This window comes from Mastigoproctus giganteus, chromosome 13 (assembly GCF_048544385.1).
Source record: "Mastigoproctus giganteus isolate SK-2022 chromosome 13, ASM4854438v1, whole genome shotgun sequence".
Lineage (NCBI taxonomy): Eukaryota > Metazoa > Arthropoda > Arachnida > Uropygi > Thelyphonidae > Mastigoproctus > Mastigoproctus giganteus.
In genome coordinates this window covers 169,491,889-169,518,999 of record NC_143587.1, presented here as the reverse complement: position 1 = coordinate 169,518,999, position 27,111 = coordinate 169,491,889, and the positions used below count along the sequence as shown (strand labels likewise).

Here is a 27,111-nt window from a genome sequence, read left to right as displayed (position 1 = left end):
CTTGACCTAATTCTGTCTTCTGGTAAAGGTATAACTGATGTACCCCGCGAAACGTTCTTTCCAGCCGATCATAGCCCAATTGCAATGCTCATAATGCTACCGTATGTGAACTTCAATGTCAAGGAAAAAATTAAGAGCCAGCTTGTCAGTTCGCCAGCCTTTCTGGACCTAAATAAACCCTTATTTGCTGCAAGCTGTATCCCGTGGGAATGTCTACTCAAATGTGATGCCTTATTAGCAACAACTCTCTTAACCAGTTGGATCAACTCTATTACAGAATTTGCGGCTTCCAAAGTAGTAAGGATGTCCAAAATCTAAAACCTGGTGGAACTCTAGCCTAACTGCATTGTTTAAACTAAAGCAAACTCTGCACAGAAAATGGAAACTGTCTAATGACACACAAAATAGAATTAACTACTCGAGGGCCAGAGCAATATTTAATAGGGAAAAATCTAGAGCAATCAACCGCTACATGAAAGACACTTGACAGGGGAAAGTTACCTCGTTGCACACATAAAAGTGGCACAAATCAGGGGCTTGACAAAGAAGCGTGGATGGACCACATCCGCAGATTCTCCAGCATATATAATGAGTCTCAAGTCAGGGAGTTTGAGTGTGATCAATTAGTTGACAATGAGATGGAGTCTGTTCTTATCACTAAAGAAGCACTAATACAGAGTATTAACTCCCTCAGGCCAACTAACACAGCTAGAGTTGATGGAGTCCCCCACTTCATCGTAAAGTGTCTCAGCCCTTACCTAATTGAACCACTTCAAGCAATTTATAGCTCTATCCTTGCTTGCCGAGTTTTCTCTGAGAACTGGAATAAGTACGCTGTAATTCCAATGCCGAAAATTACAAAGCCTAACCTTGTGGAGCACTATAGGCCAATATCTACTGCATCTAACCTGTTAAAAGTACTGGAGAAAGCTCTGTTGCCAAAGTTGTCGAATGAGATACTGGCTGGGCAGCCTCAACAAATTCATTATTCAGTAACTGCAAGATCAACAATAGCTAACCTCCTCACACTTCAAGCTTAATGCTTTCCAAGCCAGAAAGGAAATTGGCTTGGAAAGCATTAGGAGAATATATGAGAATGAATTCTGGCTGCTGAAGTGGGCAAACCATAAGCACCATCTCTCTCTCAACAGTTAAGGACCACGCAGCTCTCTTAACAACTTAAACTGCAGCGTTTACCAGACATCATTGCCTGGAAACGATTAATAACTACAATCAAAATGATGACTGGCACGATATCAACACCATGCTTCTGGCAGCTTTGTGAGTGGCACATCCCGCCATCTGCATTAAGAGGCACAAAATCCTTGAGAATGAAGACCAACAGACTGAAGATGGCCGACAGGTTTATACCCACCAGTGCGTTAGAATCAATTCAGTTCCTAACACACATCGGAATTGACCTACTAAGGCTCATAGAAGATCTGAAATATAGGAAACAAACCGCAGTGTGGCTCGCTGAGGCTACTGTTGCCTAGTAGTTGTGTGAATTTCTGTCAAGAACTCTGTGTACGCAATTGAATAACGTATATCTCGCACAAATTGATCAGTGGATGTGATGTTAAGATGAACTTTTGTATTACAATTGCCAGGACTCTAGACAGAAATGTAGTGAAGAGTAATGTAGTTTAAATGCCATCTTTTCGTGTATATTTAACCTTTCTTGTATATTTTAGACATTCTTTTATTCACGTTTTATGGTAATCCCTTGGCATTCTCTCGCGTGAAGGGAATTTGTCACTTACCAATGTACACCTATATTTTAAATTTGGTAGGACAAATAAAGATTTATTTAATACAGAGGGTCTGGGTTAGGAACAACTTGAATGTTCTTATGGATGTTAACCCAGACTCTTTGAAGAATGTTAAAATAAATAAAGAGTTTGGTTTAACAGCCATATTCTTAGCCAGAAATTGTACACGCTCCGACTAGCACGGCCGGTAGCAATTTTCTCACCATTTGTGCAAAATATTTCGGATATTTTCAGAGCTCATCTTGCAGTACCAGCTGTAGACTTCGTTTTGATTGACAGCCAAACTGTCAATCAAAAAATAATCAGTCGTCATTTCCACAAAGGTGTAGGAACATATCCTTGACATTCGAGCAGAACTACTTAGTCAGCCTGAATATGGACAACTTCAGGTGAGGACAACATATTCGTGGCCCCCCTCACTCTGTTTTTCAGATCTAGCTCTTCATTATTTACTCCTGTTCTCGAAACTAAAATTTGCACCGGAGTTCTCGTGGCGTGCAGAAATGCAAGAAAAATTGAAGGACGTGCTACGATTAGCATTTCTAGAAAAAATACGACTTTTTTCTAGAAAAAATACAATTTTTTTCTAGAAATGCTTCTGCCGCCGCCAGAATCGCTGTTACGTCTCAAGGGGATTATTTTGTGAAATATCCTGTAAGTGACAATATTTTTTTTTTAATGTAACACGAACTTTTTCATTACACGAGAAATGAAGTAAACGCGAATTGAAGGATCATATTTGAAGTAAAGTTAAAATATAACCCCGTGCTATGTTAATCAAAGTACACAGTCATAATGCAGAGAAGGCCATTTAGAGCAGCAGTATTTTTATTTCAAAATTTGAAGGAATATCTAGAGATCAGATTAGAGTTTTGCACTTGATTCTTAGAAATGTGAATAGCAGAATACAGAGACGATGGAGAACTTTCCAATTCTGTTTCAGATATGACTGAGGCTGTTCAGGTGCACATTTAGCACAAAACTCACCCACTATTGTCGTAACAACCATTCTGTCAGGACTTCGTATAAAGTTTGAAAATTAGAAACGCATTTATGTGTTTCTTATTTTGAAACTTAATACGAATGCCTCTTGGAGAAGTACGTGTCCGTAGAGACATGCAATCCTACTCAGGCATATATTTTCAGAGTAGACTTTTGGAATTTTAGAAAATACAGCAAAATCTTACCTAAGTTGGCCTTCCCTTATTTCGAAATGCCTACCACGTACAACGCAGTACCTACTAGAAAAGTTAGGACAAAAGATTCTCGATTTTCAACAGCATTTTATGGTTACCCTTGATTTTTTTCTAGGGGAACGTGAAGGATTATTTCAGTGCATTGATAAAATAACGGAAAATTGAATGCCATTCAAGATATACAAATGTGGATTCAAAACAAGTCGGTATTTAAAGAAAAATGTAATTTGATTTAAAGATTGTTCAAGCCCTAGTTTAACCGAATTATTTTAACGTTGATAGATCTATTTATTATTATTATTCAATTTATTGCATATGCTTCACCCCCGAACAGCCTTCAGCTAGGAGGGTGCTTTTTTGACAGCTAAGGTGTATTGGGGGGGGGGGGCAATAAACCATTAATTAAACAATGAGAACCCTCATATACACATTGAATGCATTCCTGTAAGTGCCATAATTGCTGCGCCAACTCCTCACTAACGTTGTTCACATCAACCCGTACGATACCAGCGACTATGTGTCATCTGCCGTTGAACATTCATCACCACCACTTTTCAGTGACGTTAACTGGATATCAGTAGCGGTGACGAAAGTTTACATAGCAACAACGTACAGTAATTCAACGTTCATTTTTATTCTCATGGTGCGTGGAAATATTCGGAAGTGCTTGTCTTACATCGCGTGGAAATATTCGAAAGTGCTTGTCTTACATCGCGTGGAAATATTCGAAAGTGCTTATCTTACATCGCGTGGAAATATTCGAAAGTGCTTATCTTACATCGCGTGCACCTTTCTGAATTATGGAGATATAGACGAGGAATAGCGGTGTGACGTACTAGACTCATTCTTGTCACGTGTAATATGACTGCGAAGCAGAGGGTTAGTACAGGTGGGTTAATGCAGGGTATCGCTGGTACGGCGTTTTAGTTGTTTGCTTGGAACGCGCACTCTGGTGGAACGCAGAAATCGTGTATTGTGGTGGCGTAAAATGCCTGTAGCAGTTAACTGTGCAAGTCTCGTGAAGAGAAGTTGTGTCCGTCAAAGTTTTTGCTAATGTAGGATGCTGAGCGAGAACGCTGCGATGGCCATGGTTAAGTGATCAAGGAAAACACGTACATAGGAAGTGAGTTAAGTGATAACTTATCAAGCAAGCCGCATTTCACCCATAGCCGATCCGGTCTGCTGACAGTTGTTTGATTGTACGCTAATGAGATAAAGGAAGCCTAACAAACGTATGCTGTACAGGATACGTTTAGTTCCTTTTTAACTGTGTGCCACCTCCTACCTTCAAAAAGGTAAGCTTGCTTCGCTGTTTTCAATAACTTGTGTACAACACTATTATCGCAAATTTTGGCTCGCAAAAATCTAAGTGTATTTAAAACTTCCGGTCAATGTTATTGCTCTCTGCTGGAGTGTGAGAGAGAAGAGAGTGAATGTACCTGAGTTATATCATGTACATATCTGAACGATTGTAGAAGTTTCGTTAATTTCTTGAAGTGATCTGATAAACTTTACTTTTTTGTTGGTCAGTCGTGAAGTTCTTCGACTTTTAGTCTAAGAACTTCTAGGAACTTAGACTTTTAGTCTAAGAACTAAGAGAAGAAAACATAAAATGAAGAATGGTTATTAAAATAAACGCATTAAACAAATACGTTAGTGCATTGCACTAACGTATACGTTTTGTCAGTACACAGAAAATTAACAGAAGTTATTACAGTGGGATCGTTTCATTACATTTCACATATGGTAAAAGCCTTCACAATGCGTTGCCCATTTGGTGGTACTTCGAATAAATAATGCTTCCCAATAGAGGAGACTATTGTTAATTTTTTGTTACTTATTCGCAGTGGATACCAGATAGACGGTCGTTTCAGGGATATAATGCTCTTACACCTACAGGCTTCTAAAAGTTGGAGAAAAGCTTCTATTAAATTGTCAGATGCTAAAACTGTAAAAAGCTATATGAATAATTTAAAATTGGTTTTACGTGGTTTATTCTCATGGGGTTTAATCTACCTCCCCAGTCTTTAAACAGACGCTACATTTACTAGAAAGAGAAATAGCACAATTCATCTCTCTGCCAAGGTAACTCCAACATAATAGCGTTAAATGATTTTAATATTAAATATAATCCTCACCAAAACCTTAACCTTTATTTAAAGGACCTCCTATTTTAGAGAATACATTTTTTTTTTTTTTTTTTTTTTTGAATAACTTTGAAACAGGCCGGTTTATTAAGTACAGGGGAAGACGGATTCCGTCTTTGTGTTCTCAAATATTGATTTAAATATTCTTTATGCTGATTGCTACTTCAGTTTAGGTCATAAAAAACCTTGTAACATCTATCAGTTCAAACTTGATAGAAAAAAACTTTTTTTAAGGCCGACTGGAACAACATTAGACGACAAACTATCCAAATGGACTGGTCTGAACTGTATGAAACGTTAAATCCAGACCACATATGCACGGCTGTATTTAAAGCTAAATAAAGTCAATGTTCCTTCTAATGCATTCTCATGTGGGGGGTGGAATTTAATGTGTTACCTTATTGTATCTTCTCCTTTGTATTATATTAATTTATATTTATTTTATTATATATATATATTTTTATCCCCCTTTTTTTTTTAACCCCTCCCACTTTAACACCTGACTTGATTGATTTCAGAAAATCCCAGACTCACGGGGACCCCAATTATAATAGGTATTCTTCCACTGGACTGGCTGAGTTTCGGAATGACAGACACACACACACATGAATGTAGAATATAACATTGTTTATTGACATATCATATATAAGAAGACTTGCAATGACATTTATCTGAATACAATATTTAGTTGGAGACTTGTTATCATACTAACGTTTAAATGTGTATATAATCGTGATATCAAATCAATCATTTCACCAACAATTATCCATTTCTAATACATAATCTTATATATTATAACATTGTGTCTCTTCATGTTCTACATAGGCTTCGATAGGTCATGGTATTCACCTCACACAATCCCTCTCTCTCTACTCCTAAACAGTCCATATAAATGAACGACCTACTATCAGCCAATGAGCTGGCTAACAAATTCATTAAGAGTTCGTTTTCCAAAATTGTAAGGAAAGTACATTTATTCAATCAAACATTTCCTTATAACCAGGTTAACAGTCAACATTAATCAACCAAATTAAATCGTACCCCTCCAATCAATTAATTCCACAACTCCTTAATAGCCTACCTGTTTAATCAAATCATACTCCAATCAGATGTATTCACCTTAAATCAACATTAACAAAAATTCCAAATTCAACTTTTAACTTTACACTAGTTAGGAAACCTTTACCCAATCGCTAACAATTCTTAATTACTTAATAGGTCATTTCTTTCTATCAAACATTAATACAGAACTTCACTTCCAATTATATACTACTTACACCTTAATTACATTACTCTTATGCCACCCTCTAGTCAGATTATCCTTTCTTTATGTATTACATTAGTACAGTACACTTATATATATATATTTATCACTTAGACATCCTTCCATGACTATATAGCATTCTCCTATAGTCCTGCCCTTACTAATTTAGGTTCATTTATTCTCAGAAAACTTCCTAACACTTACGTGATTTTCTGGGCTTTTCTCCTTTACTCGGTTTACGTTCCTGTCTGTCTTAGGCGTGCACTGGAATGCAGAAGGTCGTCCATCCGGGGATCACGGTAATCTTTCTGATGTTTCCCTACCGGGTACTACGCGGCTGGATTTAATTCAGGATCCTATATTCTTTCCTAGGCTGCATTTTTTTCCGTGGACTGAGGTGCTTTCCGAGTAGGCCAGTCGCTCGACAGCTCATTTGATTAAACTTTACCTCTAGAATTCTCAGAGTGTATATCTCCTTTCTCCCTCCATACTGCTTCAATATCTACAAGTGAAACTTCCTTCCTACTCTAGTCTTACACAAAGTTCTTATCACAAATTCTCCCCACTACAACTTCCATCTCCCCAGGACTGCATCCACCACCCAAACTAGACCATGACTCTTTCCGAATCACCCCAAAACAAAACTCCTCGAATCTGCTCAGTATCAATCTTTCAGACCCTTCTCTACGTTCTCTCAAAAATCCCTCCGCTTTCTTCCTGGCCAATCGTTGACTTCCACATCTTTTCCTTCGTGATTCTTATTCGTCTCCTTTCATTTCCGTGGGCGTGTTTTTCCATCCTTTTGTGTCCGAACTTCCGTTGGTCTGGAAATTTCTGGCACTTTCAAGAAAAATAAACGTAAGTTCCGGTCAACTAAGCAAGTTTCATGCCTTCTTTGTGACCTCACATTCACATCCATTGCTACCTCGCCTACACCTGCTAGAGTCGCACCGTGAAATTTTTAAGAGGGCCACTCCCGCACTCAGTACCCTTTCTATAGAGTATATGCTCCTGTCTTAAGTGGGATTTGTTTCGGTCTATTACTTTTACTGACTCGCTTAAGGAATCCTTTACAAACAAGATATAACTAGAGCTAGGCGTGGCTGGAATAAACTTCCAAATTCCAGTGGTTCCTAACACATATTATTTGAGCTGAAAACTAACTATTTACACCACAATTAATTCTCCCAATATTTAACAAACTCTTTATTAAATTATTGTAAGGATGGGTCCTTACACTCAAAGGATTATGATAGATTAACAATTTAGATGACTAAGAAACAGTTACTTCTAAAAAAAAAAATGAATAAATAGATAAAAAAAATTGGCATGCTAAATATAAACAGACTGAACTCAACTTCATCACCAAAAATATTCTATTTAAAGGAAAAAGATAATCTCTAGTAAGTAGTGCACATGAAAACTACTTAAATAATATTTAAATAGCTGCTGTTCCATCCTCTGATCTTGGCGCCTCCGTAGCCAGGTGGGAAGGAGCAGCAGTGCGTAGCACACGCTTCTTGATTAGACCGGGGTTCGAGCCCGACACCACCAAATATGGAGAATGTGGAAAGGTCATGGAATGACCACCGTATATCCCGGAGCAATATGGCCTTAGTTGCTAATGCTCCTAAAAACCAAATAACAAACAAACCTCTGATCTTAGACTATTTTGGCCATATTGGAAAGGCTTCATTTAATAAAGGATAAATATATATGTAATAAAAGATAATAAAGATCAGAATACCATTTTACACGGTATTCTGACCAGTGTGTAAACAATACCTCCGCTGTTTAATGTGATTGCTAGAGATTTTGTAGGTTACTACTTGATATATGAAGACCCTTTATATCGTTTAAATCTACAGCTATTGTTATAGCTGAACGGTAGCGTAATTCAATTTTTTAAAATTGTGGAAAATGGGCAACTCTAAAGTTCGAATAGCTTAGGTTGTCGTAGTTCAATATAACTATACAGCAGGGTTTCTCAAACTTTCTGAGCTCACGCCTCCCTTGACCGTAAAATTTTCTCGGCGCCTCCCTTGAAGTAAAACATCCATAATTATGCAATTTCTAATCCTCCGGCAAAACTAGAGTTTCTCATATTGTGTGTGGTTTTTTACATTTCGCGATTCTGTTAGAAACTTGGTACGACGCTAGCAATGCATTTCATGGAGCAGAAACTATTTTTTTTGAACGTTTGCTTTTGTTTATTAAACTCATCTAATTTTCTTTGAAAAAATTCTATGGGCTTACAAACGTATTCAGAATGCATTGTTTTTAAGGTGCCGTTTTAATTTGCCTGGTCTCATACTATCTGCAGCCAAAACTTTCGTACAAAACAAACACATTGGTTTTTCCAAGCCATCTATAATAACACTTGTGAATCCTAATGATAAATAGGATGAATCGCATTTTCTTGTCTTGGGAGTTCTACCTCCTTGTTCCCTGTTGCTTGTATTCCCACTACCTTTACTTGCATCAGTATCTTCATTATTAGTGGATTTTCTCTTGTAACCAGTCAAAAATTTATCCATTCGTCTAAAAATATTAAGATTAAATTTATATTCTTGAAAAATACAACTTCTAAATTACTAACGATTATTATCAGTAAGCAATCACGCCAAAAACAATAAAAAACACAATCGCACCCCGCTGAAACCATATTTTCAACCATGCAGCTAATGCTATACTATGCAATCTACCTATATATGTCATACATAGTACGCACTAAATTATATATATCACATTACATCATATCAATCATAATTCAGCAAAATGTAATATATATATATTTTTTTTAAATAAATGTTTATCTCATGTTTATATCGAAGTTAGAGTGAGATAAGTGGCGGTAAATGCTTTAAAAAATAGGTTATACAATTTAATGTTATGTTATTAAAGTTTGTTTATATATGTTATGTTATGAAAATTACATTTCTGTTAAACTTTTTGCGCCTCCTTTTGCACTAGTTCGCGCCTCTCAGTTTGGAAATCGCTGCTATACAGTACTTAATACGTCTTATAACACGTGAACTTAATAATATAGTTTTATTAACCTAACATTTATGGGTCTGCAGGGCCTTTGACAATAGAAGCAGGATTTTCGAGGAAATTTTATTCACTTACAACTTAAATCTACACAATTTACCAAATCAACCGAACATCCGTGGAGAATCAAACGTACCTTCTCAAACGTCCATGGAGAATCAAACATTGATTTAACCATTTCAACGCCTCTGCCATTTCCTCGAGGATTTCTGATTGGACCATACATACTGACCACATAAACAATGACCACCGAGCAATCACCTTTAAGGTATCTCTCCTTCCAAATACTACAGGACCGCCTCCTTCTTCTCCTCCAAAAAATCTTAGAAGATTTTTTATCAAAACCATCAAATGGCCTTTATATGGTCTTCAATTCGCCAGGATTTTAATGTCGACACTCGCCGCTCTTTGAACCAGTTCACTGCCTCAGAATATGCATTCTCTGTACAGGCTGGCTTACGTCGTGCTACAGAAAGCTCCGCTAAGAAGCAAAAAAAAAAAAAAAAAAAAAAAAAAAAAGCAAGTATACTACAGTTCCATGGTGGACAGCTGTACTTTCCACTCTGCAAAAAAGAACACAAAGCACGCAGGGACTTTAAACGGAGGTCCTGGCTTGAATCAGAAGTCACCAGACTAAAAAATTTCTTTAAAGGCCAGCAGAAAGATATATAAATACAACTGCAAAGCAAAAACTTGCCTCTTGGCAATACTTAGTTCGCTCCACAGGAAATTCTTATCCCTGGTGTCTATTATATAAAATTATCAAAACCTAACATTAAGGTTATACTATACATTGTGACAATTTGGCATCTTACCAGTATTACGATGTATAGTAGTTTAGCTATAGCAATGTATAGAATTATACGATGTATAGTAGTTTAGGTATAGTCAGGGCTTTTTTGTGTGACAAAAAACGGTATGGCGTACCGGCACCTTTTTTTAACAGCGTATGATATTTGCATGCAGTACATTTCGAAATATTCAATAATTTTTTTTTTCACATGGTTAACCATCAGAGGCGGATTTAACGGCTGGCGCACCGGGCAGGGGCCTTGGGCTCCGACTTCTGAAGGGCCCACGCAAAACCCCAACAAATTAGTTGAACATATTAGTTCAAAACTTTGTGATTATTATTATGCTATTATTAATTATATTATACATATATTATATTCAAATTTTATTGGAAATAAAACATTAATAGTACATAATATTTTTTATTTATTTAAAAAAAATGGTTAACATGTATTTTTATTTTCTCTGTCTCTCTCCTTTTTTTAAGGGGCCCAATATTTTCTTCTGCGCCGGGGGCCTCAACTGATCTTAATGCGCTCCTGTTAACCATTATTCAAATACATTCGCTTAAAGTTATTTAACTAAATTTGCATTTTTCACTGTCTATTGTTAAGATATTATCTATATTAAACTTTATAACCATTTTTGAAATTTTAGATTACTCAGTCGGACCTCTGTTTAACGAAATTAAAATAGTTTCGGTTGAGGAAAAAAAATTTCATATAACGAACAGATTAGGGGTATTCCCGATGCGAACAATGGGCTCTGCTCAACCTTCTACTGTAAGCGCCCTCTTCGGGAATTAGGAGAGAGTGGTTTTCTTTGCAAATAATCAACTGTTGTTTCGCAGAAGTGTTTTTTTTTTTTTTTTTTTTTTCCCCCTTAAATGTTTCTGTAAATTTTTCATATCTCTATTTACATGGTTACAGTAATAACCATGTTTCATATCTCTATTTACATGGTTACAATGACTTCCACATTTTGGACAGTTTCACAAAAAAAAAAAAAAAAAAAAAATTCAAATTTAAGAACTAGTTCAAAGAGCTAATGACAATATCGATGACAAGAAAATAAAAATGAGGATAACGAAGGTATTAAACCTTCTAAACATGAAATGTTGGCAGCTTTTGAAACTTCGTCGTGTGAAGATGTTCCTGAGAATACAAAAGGTATGTTAAAACAAATGCAAAAAAATTTTAAATGATCGATATACAGTAAATACAGTGTACAACAAAAGATAACCAACTATTTCGAAAAATAATTCTTAAGTGTACTAATATTGTGTGCAATCATGTCGTATGAAAAAAAGAAAAAAAAATCGTATCTTAATTTGTTATGTATTAATAAATTGTTTTAAAATGTTAGAAAATATAGGCCATACTCCAATATACGGTGCCCCCTTGTAATTGGCTGTCAGAACGGGGGAAAGCAGTGATTGACAGGTTTTGATCCCGCCTACTGACTGCGTCCCCTCTTCGTTTCACGTGACACGACGTCACTGGAGCACTAAATGCGAAATTCGTTGCGTATTCTTTCTTTTGAATGTTGGTTTTTAGTGAGTACGGTACTGAGCTGTTACTTCTTGTTTTTCTGGTTATTGCCTCGTGGTTTTCAGTTTGTCGTTATCCCGTTCCATCCTGCTGGTAAACTGTTTCTTTGTTTTTTTGCTGCTGTGAGGTGAGTTTAGTTCTGTGTTATTTTCACGTATTATTAACGTAGTATTGTGTCCGTTGCGTTTTTTTTTTTTTAAAGAAAAAATTCTATGTTGCCGTTTTGTGCTTATGCAAAGAGCAATTTTGTTGTTCGTTACACGTGTTAATTGACTTTCGTTTCTGTTTAGCCAGAAAAGGTTAGGTTTTCATGCGACTTCGGGAAGGATTCAAGCAAAAACCAGTCGTTGGACGAAAAAAAAAAAAAAAAAAATGTATATTGGGAATTACGTTTTTAATTGTCTTTCGTTTGTGTTTAATTAAAAATGGTAGGTTACCTTTTGCGGGACTTCGCCAGTTTATTTGTCGAAAATTGGTCGTTTCCTGCGTCTCATTTTTTTTTTTTTTTTTTTTTTCGTTTTGAAGAACGTTTTTCGATTGGGAATTACGTTTTTAATTGTCTTTCATTTGTGTTTAATTAAAAATGGTAGGTTACCTTTTTGCGGGACTTCGCCAGTTATTTGTCGAAAATTGGTCGTTTGCTGCGTCTCATTATTTTTTTTTTCGTTTTGAAGAACGAAATTAGTGTGTTTAATTTGCAATTATTTTGGCTGCTGCTCCGAAAAAATTACTGTTGCCGATAATTTCGTTATTTTTCGGTTCCGCCATACTGTTATGTCGCGTGACATTCGCCCCGTGCAGTTGTCGAGAAGAAGAGGGGGAACGCAGTGAGTGGGCGGAGTTACGAACCGTACGTCACTGCTTTCCCCCTCTTCTTCTGGACGTAATTGTCAAAGGGGCACCGTGTTCTGTAGTATTACCAAAATATATTTACCATCTTTTACTGTATTTTTGAATGTTGAATTATTTTTCATTCTGGAAAAGGTCAGATTTCTATATAACGGAATTTTTGTTTAACAAAAACCACCCACTTCGGGAAACTCATGTACCTCCTTCTTGACTCTCCCCCCCCCTTGTAAATGCCATTTCATAGGGGTTCCTATTGGTTCGGCACTAATGTTTCTGTGGCTTTTGTTACAATGTAAAAGTTTATTCAACATAACTTTGTATTTGTGCATTTTCAATTCAGACGCAACAGTTGCTTGTGCGGTAACGAGATTTTAAGTGAATTAATATTAAAAAAAAAAAAAAAAGCTATCTTGAACCGTAAAGTACAAAATGAAAAGAATTACTAGTTTCTTCTCACCCTCCATAGTTAAAAATTAAAAACAAGTGAAAATGTGAGTGAAGACCTAATTACAGAAACTGTGTCAAACACTGCTTTTGTTCCTGATGGTAAAAAAAAAAAAAAAAAAAAGTAAAGTGCAGCCATTATCAACCCACTGCAGGATGGAAGCCTCCTCAACAATTCATGCTGAGGGAAATGGACCATAATCTGCCACGCTGGTCCAGTGCGGTTTGGCAGATCGACCGTATTCAGCAGTCAGAGGCTAGAACCTCGGTCTACTCAAAGAGCGTGTGCTACTGCACTCCCGCTCCTGACCACTCGGCTTCTGATGGTATCCGCGTCCAACAGCAAGGGATGACTGACATAAATGACTGGCCAAGTTGCTGGAACGTTGATCAAAAAAATGATTTCTGTGCGAAATATAATTGGCTAAATTATGAAAATAAGAGACTTGGCTGTGCATTATGTAAACAAATTGGAACTCTTGGAGTGGAAAAGAAGATGGGCATGAAGATTTCTAAGGAATGGGCAAATAATGAAGTTACCTATTTTGGCGAAAGCAGACTTTAAGAAAGACAATTTTCGATCACAAGGAAACAGCGGGACATAAAGCTGCTATAAAACTGCTTGTGGAAAGCTGAGAAAGGGCCCCTTGAAAATCTGTGTTTATAGAGTTTATCGCACGAAAAATTAATAACAGCAAAAATTTTTCGCACCGCATATAAGGTGGCCGAAGAAAATCAGTCTTTTCATAATTTATAATCAGAATTGACTTACAGGAATTAAATGGGATTGGCATGGGTCGTATTGTTCATTCAACAAATGCTTGCATTAACATCTTGAACCACATTAGTGATGAAATGAGAAAAAAATTGGTTAATAAAATCGTTATGTCGAACAGTAAAATTTCACTGATAATTGACGAATCGACCACGGTGAGTAGGAAATCCGCTTTGATCATTTCATTCGAACTTGTATATTTGACTGTGGAATGATATATCCCGTAAATTTGTTTCTGGACTTAATTGAACTCGAAAGTGTTACTGCAAAAGGGATATTTCATTCTCTGCTGGATTGTCTTCAGTCATACAGTATGACGGAAAACTATTTAAAAACACACTTAGTTTGTGTCACATGTGATGGTGCAGCTGTTATTATGGGTAGTAAAAGTGGCGTTACGAAACTAATGAAACAAAAATTCCCTTCTTTAATAGTGCGGCATTGCGCTAATCACCGATTAGAACTATCAGTTGGTGATACTGTGAAATCCGTTTCAGGTATCGATAGATTTAAAGCATTTATTGATAAACTTTGTCATATATAACGCGTCGCCAAAAAATGCCAGAGGGTGTGTGCCAAATCGCTGGATACTGAACTATTAAAAATTGGCATAATTTTAAGCACACGATGGGTGGCATCGAGCTTCTGGTCTGTTTCAGCTGTTTGGAATAACTATGAGGCGTTAGTTAATAATAAATAAATAAATTTTCTGTTTTTATACTCCGGGACGACCCAATGGTCAGAGGAGTTCACAAGATAGACAGAATACAAGAAACAGCACCGTATTCAGCAGTCACGGGCTTGAACCCCAGTCACTCAAGGCATGTGTACTTATGCACCCACGCGCCTGACCACTAGGCTACGGCTAGCAAAGAATGACTCGATGCGGGACCAAAAAGAGAGATGTACATATGAAGGATTGCAGAAGAAAATTACGACTAGAAACTTTGGTAGGGATTCAGTATCGGGTACAGCGTTCCGACTGCTAGCGATACGGCCGTGATTGACGGGTGCTGACTACGCCCAGTGTCACGTGATCTCCTTAACGGCTGACACCCACTGCAGGATGGAAGCCTCCTCAACAATTCATGCTGAGGGAAATGGACCATAATCTGCCACGCTGGTCCAGTGTGGGTTGGCAGATCGACCGTATTCAGCAGTCAGGGGCTTGAACCCCAGTCTACTCAAAGAGCGTGTGCTACTGCACTCCCTCTCCTGACCACTCGGCTACAAAGAATGAGTACCGACACCTATTTTTTTTTTTTTTTTTTTTTTTTTAAAGCACTGGTAATGTATAGAATTATACGATGTATATTAATTACTATGTATAATAATTTTCAAACCGAAAACAACAAAATAAAACTGCTTATGGGATATAAAAGTGTAACTGAAAAAGTTTTATTTGGCAACGCTGTATTCGCCGCATTGGTGTCTGGGAGACGCCAATATGCGGCATTACTTCAAAATGGCGACTGTTCAAGAGAAGGCAATGTGCGTGCTTTGGTTTTTCGAAATAAACTCCATTATCAAAACGCAACGTCGTTACAGAACTCAGTATGGAAAAGATCTACCTTTATATAATGCTACCCGAATTTGGTTAAAGCAATTTCAAGAGACTGGTAGTGTTCTGCACTGAAAAGGAGCTGAAGGACAGAAGGCCCACAAGCTCAACTAAACTAGCTTTTTAGCATTTAGGTATACCTAACAAACGACTGTTTGGATAACAAACTGTTTGTGGTAACAAACGACTGTTTGGAGGGTTCTCCATAACCGTCTTCACCTCCATGCCTACAAACTGCAGGTTGTGCAGGCTTTAAAGCCGAACGGTAAACCCTACCGGTTCCAATTTGCCTAAGACATTTTGTCAAATGTCGAAGCTGAAGAAAATTACCTTCAGAGATGGAGATTTAGTGATGAAGCAAAGGGTAAATCGTCATAACTGCAGAATATGGGAATCAGTAAACCCTCGTGCCATTCTCGTGCAATGAATACCTAAATAATTGCTTGCTGAAAGAACAGTAGTTCATAAGCTTCTCCCATCGAATAAGGTAAACTTATTGATTAACATTATTCAATCTGAACATATTCGAAATAATTCATTGCAATCCAATAACTTTCGCGTATTGCGTAAACAAATAATCTTCATATTTTCCAGGTTCAAGGCATATGAATTGCAAAATTTCCAATCATCCTTTCCCCCACCCCAATATTTTTTTTTATAAAATTTTATTGGCACTAAATAGCAATAATACATTTACATTACATTTATTATATTAGAGAAATTACGTTACTTAGTTTCTATCCATAAGATAAACTATGTATATAAGTAATTATACGCAATTAAGGCAGTGCTGTATTCGTAAAATTAGACGAAGGTAAACTCTATGAATGGTTACGAAAAGCAGAGAGTATACTGTGCATATCTGGCTTATTAATCGAATTGGCTTCGGTCGCATAGAATAAAACAAGCTATTTTTCAACATATTCTGTATTATGGTAATGAAATTCTAATAAATTTATTTTTTAATTTTCGGTAAATGTTTTAATATTTTTTTAAAGTCTTAGGTATACGTTATTCACCTAAAAAAAATCTAGAGGGAAACAAAATAGGTTTTATTGAACCTCATATCAAATACAAGTTCAATCTACTCTAGATTGTTAACAAGTGACATGTCAGGATTCTTAACGAAACCTACCTCAGACCAAAAGGGGCTCAACGATGTTTTCCCTAAAGAGAGGCGCTTCCACTCCACTGTCATCTCTCTACTACTTTTACTGGAAGGAACGAACTTAGAGATGCCAAGCGCAAATCGTTACGCTCGCCATAGCTGCAAAGGAAGGGGCATGTGGAATAAATGAAAAAGAATTTGAAACGGGTGGAGAGGCCTAAAGTACAGATAGTCTCCGATTTATGTCAGCATACGAATGGCAACGAATATCGAAAGGATCTAAACCGAACTATTCATTTATTTATGTTTTTGACAACATATATGCTACAACTTGGACCCGCCAACTGAATTTAAGCTCCACTCTGCTCATTAAACAAGAGATGAAAGCAATAAAAGTATACGTTTGTGTACTGTATACACAATTCGTAAAAAATATTGAGTGAATTCTACTAAGGCAAAGTATGGATAAGAAACTTTTTTACTCGTCTCCTTCAAAATAGAGACCGAAAACATTGTTACAGCATTTATAATTTGAAAAGACAGAAAACTCGCTTCTGTGATGGTATTTAGTTCTTGAATGTCAAACACACTCGTCCTTTCAATTTCAACTTAGGAAGCAGGAAATAGTCTGCTGAAGCTAAGTCAGCTGTGTAAGGATGTGTATAGTATTAGGGTCAGGCGCCAGCTGTGGATTCCCACATCTGCGCCGTATGTACGCTGTGAAGAAATATAGTACTACTGTAAATGCCAGAAAAGTGTTGTGTGTTGTATATGACATATTGCGTTAGGTTCTGTTGTGTGTCCTGGCATTTGGCCGCAGGGTTGGTATGTTCGTGTCAGACGGCACCTGGGATTTCTCCCATGTGGTAGGACTCCACGTTGCCCACACACACCACTAGAAGGTAGCCAGGCTGCCCATTATTCTCTGGCTTGTCTCCGCCAGGGTCGCCAGAGCTTCGTGGTCGGAGACAAAAAAAAAAAAAAAAAAAGCTAGAGTCGGGGAAGTACAGAGTGTACGCAAGAAAGGAGGGTATAGCTTGAAATATGGAGGATGTAGGCGAAGGCATCCTCCAGGTTATCAATGGAGCAGTAAGCACCATCATGTGAACGGGGAACCCGGCGAGGAGGATAAATAAGACACCGCAGAGAGCTGCGTGTAAGATGCCACTGACGAATGAGGTCGCCCGTAGTCCAGTTGATCCTATCCAGGTTGAGATCGCTTGGCCAGTTAGATAAGGATCAGATGTTTGGGGTGTTTCTATTTTGCGTTGGCAATAGGGTGCTCCGTCTTGTGAAGAGAGTTTGTGCAAACTTGGTAAACAATAGTTGTAGTTTTCTTCTGTGATGAATAAGTGTTCATTTCCTTGAGGGTTATCTTGTATATGAGTAAACAGGATGCTGCGGAGGTCCTCATGGTGTTGACAGATATATACTAGATGGTTCCAGTCTTCTATTTCACCACATGTACAATTGGGGTTGTCAATGATTCCCATGGATGTTAGTTTGTGTTTTATTGATCCTTGTCCGGTAATGAGGTAGGTGGTATAAAGACCAGGAGAGAACCAATTTGCAGACTTGGCAAATGCGGCATTCACATAAAGTATAAATTTCTTGGTGATTGGGCCTTTGTCGGTAGCAGTCCATCCGTCCTGCCAAGTCTGAAGTAGTAGTATGGCAATTTGTTTCTTTTCCTGCCTGATTTCATTCAGGTTATTGATGGAATGTCCAAGGATAGTTGCTAGTATGCCCTTGGATAGACAGTAGTGTAGTGAAGGCCCCTTCGAATAACCTCCAGATCGAGCGGAAAGACGCCGGTTAGAACCTCAAGGGCGGGATTGCTAACTGTGCAGCATGCCCTTCTAATGGGTAAGACGCCCGTTGAGCAGTTAAACCTGCTTGTGAGCCAGAAACGCCTCACGTTGATCACTGTGTGAAAAGACGCATTGTCATGCAACAGCCTAGGACTGTTCCAAGTCTGGTTGGTCTTGGTCAGCTTTGTGATCACCATTCTGAAATTTGTGTTTTGGTCTCACGATCGTATTGGAATCAACTCTCGTCCCCAGTAATAATACTGTTTAGAAACCAGGTTCACTATCGGCTGTTTGAACAAAATCTTTGAAAGCGTCCAGTCGTCTGCGTTTTAATTGAGGTTTTTTTTTTTTTTGTCTGAGTTTTCCCTCATTATTTCCCTCATTATCCCCTCATTATTGTGGGGCAAAATTCATTTTTTTTCCAAGTCTGTGGTAATTATAGACCTTATAAATTCCTTATTCACATTAAGCTCACATGTTAGCATTTTAAACGTTGATCGCAAATTACTTACAAGTAAATTGAGCACTTTGTCTACAACTTCTGGGTAGTTTTCGGTAGTCCACTTCGAGGATCGCCTGCTACATTCTCTCCGTCCTCCTTAAAACGTTTAAACAATCGAAATGTGTTGGTGTTGACACAACCCCATCCTCATAATCTGCAATTCAATTTTGAGGACAAGGTACGTTCTTGAATAAGAATATGAATGCACCCCGGCCATATACCATTCATCGTTGCTCGAGGACTTCATTCGAAGTTTAAAACGAAATATTTTCATTTAGAATTGGAACGTGACATTGATTAGTTCGGTTTATAAGCCAAGAATGGCTTATAAATGAACCTAAAATACTCGGCTTTGTCGATTAAGAAAGCCTGTTGCGGTGTTTAGACAGGAGTAAGAAAAGGTGTATTAAAATTTTGTAATTTAAGGAGTGTCACAATTTTTCATGCTGGCCCAGCCCACCCACAACAACGTATTGAGTTAATTTCTGTCGAGTGAGTAACTATATTTTACAGAAGATGGCAGCACGTGTGAACTTACTGTTGTGCTTCTGGTTTGCTAACAAATAACATATGCTTGTATGATGGACTTGATACTTTGTAAATTGTGCGCGACAGTTACCAGTTCGCTTACTACTAGGTCTAAATTGACACCAATTTTCTCTCTTATCCAGATTTTTTGAAACCGTCATGCTGTTTATTAGTTTAATGCCTGCGCGTGTAGCACAGTGGTCTCGTCACCGTCCTCTCCACACCAGGTAGAAAAGGACCTGGTTCGAATCCAGTCAATGACGCAAGGAACTTTAATGGGCTTTCTGAAGTGAAACTTCTTTAGGCGCGCTCCAGGCAGTTTTCAGATAGGAGTAACTTTCGTTCGTGGATTGACAAACGCAACGAAAATGCGACCTTTGCCATAGATAAACGCATTACAAGCACTCTGCACAGCCAACTAAAGTACTGGGATAAATGGATCAGTTTTCGTGCGATTACTGAAGTTAAGAAGCATTAAGCTGGGTTAGTAATTGATAGTGTGCCTACCTGAGAATAACAGGTGTAGTTGCCTTTTTTCTTTTGTTAACCAGTGCAATTCTTCCGGTTTTCACGTATCATTTAATTTTGTTAATTGGTAAGGTAATAAAGTGTAAATCTATAAAAATATAGTCTGTGGAAAATATTCCTCCTATTTTGGCTTATTAGAAACGCCTTTAACAGAATTAAAATTGAACTCGTAAACATGATCACAATGACCGGAGTTTACTACATATCATATATTGAACGGTATATTGTTATGGAGTATCTATCCATCGTAAAGTGATTTGATCGTGGAGTGAACCAATCGAAAAGCGGAGGTTTACTGTAGTAAGAGTTCTAAGGCGTATAGAGCCTGTATACGTGCAGTGCGACCAGCGAAACCACCTCCATTTAAGTACAAAGTTATTTCTAAACTATTTCCACAGCGGAAGAAATGACAACGTGCGATGGAGTTGAACAAATAAGACTGAGAAGATCCATTCACATCTTCAGAGCCTTACATCTCCCCAGAATTGTTAAAAGTGAATTTGAAAGGAGGAGTCACCGAAGTTGATACTGCAAATAGAAACGATGAAGAGTCCTCGAAGCCTAGTCGCAAACGAAAAGCGAGGAAGCCAAAACTGACTGCCAGAAGTACTCCGTCAAATGGTTCAACACGCAGCGGGAGTAATACATCCCTTGCAACAGGAATTTAAGAAACACCGAAGCATCCACACATAGTTTAAACGTACATTCCTGGATAATTATTTCGGTTCAGTCTGTTCCGTGTGTGATCGGCTTTGATTCAAGAACGATGTGAATATTGTAGCAGCTCGAGATCACCTCTTCTTCAAACAGCATTTCCAAATGAGGATGTAAGTCAAATGTCGGCCTGTAACAGCTGTCGTGGCTCTCTCAAAAACAAACTGATTCCGACACTATCGAAGTGAAATGGTTTTAGATATCATTCGATGCCACAGCATTTGCCGAAACTAGATTTGGTAACTGCCTCATATCTCCGAGGCTCCCATTCATGCACATTCGTCGCCTGATGGATTAATGCGGTCAATATGGGATCTTCGGTCAGTGATAAACGATCGCAGAAAGAAGTTTTGCTATGTGTGCTAAGGACACAACTTTTTTCACTCCGTAGCTGAGGTAGTCGGTCTCAGCAAGGTTCCCCTCCCCCCAGCAAAAGGCAAGTCGACATGAGAAACACGCAATTTACGGGCAAAATAAATACGGGTGGATGTAATCATTTACGGGTGACCCTAATATAACAATTTTTTTTTTGTTTATGAGTTTAATTAAAATAAGCAGTATGCACAAGGTGCCTTCAGTTAACTGATAAAAAATAACCATCCAGAAGTGATGAGACCACAACTCATCTTTTAAGTTGTCTTAAACCTTAGGGCAGCTGAGGCCATGAGTCGTCAGTGTATCGTGGCAGCTGGATAACGAACGAAACAGAAAATTTAATCATAGAACCCTCTTAAGAGACAGACTAACTCTGTTTTGGGTGGGGTTTGAAAACATATATAAAAATTGTTGCTGTTTCTACTTCATTCGGATTCCCATCGAAGTTTGGAGTCAAAGCGATCTCAACTACCATGCTAAACCCATGTTGAATGTGGTCTCTCTAGAAAAACTTTAAGGCTCTATTACAATGCAGTTTTCCTCCCTGTGGCCACGTATGCTGCCGGTGAGTGATTTCACAGAGCAGGACTCAAATCACTTTAAATCTAAACTCACTTCATTGCACAGAACTATTTTGCTATTTAGGATTAATGCTTGTAGGATAGTCTCGACCCCTGCTCTGCTGATACTTGCCTATAGACCGAATTTTAGGGAATGACCTTCAAGCTGATACGAAAGGAGACTGTGGACGGTCTCCTTCTTTTTCGTCCTTCCTTCTTAATATCTGTCAGTCCCGATGGGACACAGCTTCCGTCGGTGCAACGAGAAAACTTATACTAGAAGTTTCATTTCTTCTGGAAAAATGTGTTCAATTGCGTTTTTTCTTGGATATATATGCACGTCTTACCTGTTGACAGGACATGTATCGATGAACCAGTCTTTTTAGATGCAATTTATCTCAAACGGACCTCTGTTCGCGTGGATCGCCAGAATGTTGGGATCACATCTTGTTTCATTGCTCACTGTATGATGATCTTAGACTTCCTCTTCATGCACTTACTAATTTTCAACCAGGACAGAGTCGTTCCTGCTTTAAAGCTAGGAGTCATATCGTATTCGTCAGTCTTTCGCTCAACGCGTATTTCTCAGAAGACGTTCAGTGTTGTCAAGATCTTAACAGGATGCAACACAATGGTTCTTAAGATGTTAAAGTAAACACGAGATATGAATACTGATTATTGTAATCGATACAGTTCAGGCTGCGAAGTGTGTACTCAGTTAACCATTTTTGTACTGTATATATGAACTATATTTAAAGACTGTATATCCATATGATGTTTTCGTGAATTTGACGGAGAAAAGAAGAGTAGAGGTCTCTTCTCACAATTTGATTGTTATCAACTATTGAATGCTGTAAATGCTATGTTAACTAAACTGAGATCCATGTTGTTAGACAAAACACATCAGTTCATCCTGTTTGTCAAAAGTAATTGTGAATGAAGCATAGGATGGATAACTTGTTTTTACAGGTCTCACAGCCACCTTGGTCCCTATTTGTTAGCATTAGTAGAGGCATGTGATGCAAGAGAGCAAGCTTAGGCACCATCAGATAAAACAATAATAATAAAAAAAAAAAAAACAACTCTCCCATTTCACCCTCCGTTCGTTCCAAATATCTGTCCAGTTCAGCCTTAAATTTATTTAGGCTATCAACTTTCAAAACAAAGGATGGAAGTCTGTTCTACCAACCAACTATCTGCTGGCTAAAGGCAAACTTCCACACATCTATCCTACATCTGTCTTTCCTCAATTTGAATTTTTGCCCTCTCAGGTGATTATTCTGAGCAAGAGGAAGAATCCCGTCAGCATTGAGCATGCTCAAACCATTCAAGGCCTTATACACCTCAATGAGATCACCTCGCAAGTGTCTAGTCTCCAGACACTAATTTGCAAAACTTATGATTAATGCTTATGATTAACACTTTGTTCCATTCACTAATCTTGTTGTCCTTCTCTGTACTCGTTCCAACAGCTCTGCATCCTTCTTAAAATGTGGCCTCCAGACCTGTACACATAATTAGGAGGTGATAATCTCCTTATATAAGGAGATTATCACCTTCTTATCCCTGCTAGAAGCATTCCTGTATACCATTGACAAGACACCATGAGATACTCTTGCAAATCGTCTGCACTGATCAGAAAACTTCATATCTGACTGCCCAATTCCCCCAGATCCTTTTCATTCTCTAACGCTGTCAGTGTAGTACCACACAGTTGATACGTTACTCTGGGGTTACTGCTTCCCATATGCAATACCTTACATTGCCAATGTTAACCTTCAGTTGCCACCTCTCAGCCCATCTGCTCAATGTTTCTAGATCCTCTTGCAGGAGCATACTATCATTAGCGTCCTTAACAACCCTGCTGACCTTATCGTCTGCAAACCTGGATATTAAGCTTGATATACCCTCATCAATATCATCTATAAATACAGAAAACAACAATGGACCCAGAACTGAACCCTGAGGGACTCCACTAATAACATTAGTCCATGATGAGCAGTGTCTGTTGATCACCCACCACTCACTGTCTTTTCAACTCAACCATCCCTTTATCCATAGCAGCAATTTGCATCCAAAGCCACACTGCTCCAATTTTTTCAGCAGTCTTCCACGTGCAACAGTATCAAAAGCCTTTCTGAGATCCAAATATATGATATCAAAGTTATTCCCTGCATCCAGTTCCGTTGTGACCAATCATAGTATCCAATCAAATTGGTCAGGCAAGACTTTCTTTTAACAAAACCATGCTGTGTCCAAGCTATAACTGAAGTCTTGTCTAGATGATCCTTCTTTAACCAGTGCCTCCATTTTCCTAGAACAGAAGTTAAACTAACAGGTCTATAATAACTTTTGTCGCCCATTGATCCTCCTTTGTGAATTGGGGTCACATTTGCGCATCTCTAGTCCATGGGTACCTCCCCTGAGTCCAAAGAAACTCATCATTGTGGCTAAGGGTTTGGTTACTTACTTTGCTGCCTCCTTTAATATAACTTGATAGATCTCATCACTCCGGGTGCCTTTTTTATGTTTATCTTCAACAATTTCTCCTCTACTTTCCTCTCAGTTATTACAAAATTATCTAGCTCACTGCCAGAGTTTAACTCACCTCTGGCATTCCCCTCCCTGAATAACTCCTCATGTGTGAATGTCGATGCAAAATATTCATTTATTTTGTTAGCCACCTGAGCAGGATCATCGACAGTTGAACCATCAATATCCAGTGGACCAATCTGATTCATCCCTTTCCTTCTAGATTTTATATAGGTAAAGAACTCTTTGTTTTTCCTTCGCATCCTTTGCCAAAGATTTCTCATAATCTGTCTAATCTCCCTTGTGACTTGGTTACAGACCAACTTACATCTATCATAGGCTTCCATGTCACCCATTAATTTATATATATATCCCATGCATTTTCTTCTCTGCCATATGTCTCATTAGCCAACCTGGCCAGAAGGGTGGGTAAACTGCCTGCCTGGCAACCCAAAGGTCGCGGGTTCGAATCCCGCCTCGAGCTTGGATCAGAGTACTGCAAAAACCTTGGGAGGTGCATTATGGCCACAGAAGCTGATGCGCCAACAACTACCAAAAAAATATATAAATAAAATAATAATAATATGTCTAATTAGTTCACCTGACAATCATTTAAGCCTAAACCTAGAACAATATTATTTTAATTGGTCTGTAAAGCCTAGTAGATTCCAAGATTAATACTTTGAATAGTTCCAATTTTAAATTTGCTGTTTGTAACATCATTAGTTGGTCCCACCGTATTCGCCTTTACGAAAGCAAAAAACTTCTCTTTTCCCCTGATGGTAGTTACTTCTTTGAGTAAATTACACGTCAGCACACTGTGATCACTGCCACCTAGTGGTTCCTTTATCTGCAGATTCTTCATGCATGAAGAATCACTGCTGATAATCAAATCAAGAGTATTACTCCCTCTAGTTGCCTCTCGAACATGCTGATGTAGCAAACAATCATCCAATAAATCCACAAAAGCCTTACTAGTGTGTTAGTGACCAACCCACAAATTGCAGTCAATATCTGGGAAATTAAAATCCCCCATTAAGAGTCTCTCTGATTTACTTGCCCAGTCTGTTTTGCTGTACAGTTTCTAATTACTCATCAGTCATTAGGTCTATTACACACTCCTACTCCCAGTTTTTATCTCCCAATCCTTACGTCACACCAAACTGACTCGACACTGCACTGTCCAGCGATGTCGGCTGGCTTCGCTTCCTTGGATTTTATGTTCTTCTTAACTAATAGCATAACCCTTCCTCCCTTCCTATACTCTCTATTCTTCCTGTACACATTGTACCTATCAAATTCTAGTTCTGCATTCCTTATATCTGTGTGACACCACGTCTATGACATCCGAAGAATATCTGCCTTTGATGTTTTGAGCAATACCTCAAATTCATTAAATGTATTTACCAAAAATACCCTAGCATTGGTGTATACGCAAGTATACATGCACCTGTTCCTATTCTTAGCTACCCTAACACAACCCATGTGTTTACTTGTACCGCAATGACTCCCAGCAGTCTCTGAAATATCCTGCAGCTTGTTTTTCACGCTTCTGCTGATTCCAATAGAAGCAGTGCAAGAATCACTTTCACTTCTGCCAGTGGCTACTATTAATCTACTAGTCATTGTACCCCCCCCCCCCCAAGCCGTTACTTGTTTACTGATATTTGTCTTTTACCGTTTATACTTGTTTTTTTTTATACTTTGACTTGGTGACCTAATTCTTTTGGGCCACTGAAAAAAAAAAAAAAAAAAATTTTTTTAATGACCAGGTTTTGGCGCATTATAGCCTTAGTTGCTAATGTGCCAATAAAACCCAACAACAAACAAACAAACCACCCCAAGCCACCAGTTTTCCGATCCACCTAACACAGCCTCGATAGCATCAGCAAATATTCTTGCACCCTTTCTATTTAAATGTATTCCATCCCTGTAGAAGCAGTCTCTCCTGTTAACAAGTACAGACCAGGCTGAAAAAAATTCTACCCCATGAGCCTTGCACAACCTTACCAGGGCCGAATTGATCGACAAGGCCCTCATCATATACTCCCTTCCGTCGTGTCTGGGCAGAATTGCAAACACTTCCAAATTCAACCCTAATTCATGGCTGCTTTTTTTCAACAGTGACCTGTACTTGTTAAGTAATTCCGCCGGTCTCCTACTCTTAATATCATTAGTGCCAACGTGTACAACAATATCACCTTTTGTGCCTTTAAAAGCTGATATCCGCTCTACAACGTCATCAACCTTTTCCCCTGGCAGACATACCCTGGTCCTGTTCCACCTATCCTTCTTACATAGTATGTTTCCCGTTTTCCTGACAATAGTCACCAATAACTACTAGTTACTGTGGGACCAGCGCATTCTGCCTTGGGGGTTACAGCCGTGTTGCGTGATGTTCAAGTCGAAGCTCTGGCATTGATGTGGGCAGCTGAGTACTTGGTGGGCCCTTCAATTAAAATCCTTCCAGGGCATTCACCCTGTCCTTCAAGCTCTCATATCGGCACATAACAACGCTGGGTTATCCCCTGATTTCCTTACACTTCTTACATCGCGCACACACGGAGACATCCCCCTTGGCAATATCATGTGCCCCATACCCGATTGTCCACAAACATCATGCAAGCAGTGCATTTTAAAAGGCTGTGATTCAGAGGGCAACTGTCCCCCCTCAGTTCTCCCCTGAGCCATAGCACTCCCATTAGCTTGAGTCTTCTGCTTTGCTGTTCTGGTCTGAGTCATGATTTCGATTTAATTTCAATAAAATTTCAATATCAGTACAAAATTATAACCCTAAACTTGTATCCCAACAGAGTTATAACACTATATATCTATATAAATATATTTTCAGTATCGAGTATTATCTACGAGTTCCGTTTATATAACTTCCGTATCAAGTTATGTATTAATTAATTATGTTACGCTTGTAAAATCTAAGTCTCGAATATGTATTTTACGCTTGTAAAATCTAAGACGTTATATGTATTTAGTTAAAAAGTACAATTTAATTGACAATGAAGTTTAACAACATTAATAAATTTTACTGATTAAT

General features: G+C 38.2%; 1 protein-coding gene across 1 annotated transcript in view; it reads left to right on the top strand.

Annotated features, from left to right (window-relative positions):
- The first annotated feature begins 4,162 nt into the window (after nt 1-4,162).
- Nucleotides 4,163-27,111, top strand: part of LOC150076598 (uncharacterized) — a 461,481-nt gene continuing 438,532 nt past the window's right edge. The window contains exon 1 of the mRNA XM_090387387.1: nt 4,163-4,263. The gene's annotated coding sequence lies outside the window, so the exon portion shown is untranslated. The remainder of the gene's footprint in view (nt 4,264-27,111) is intronic.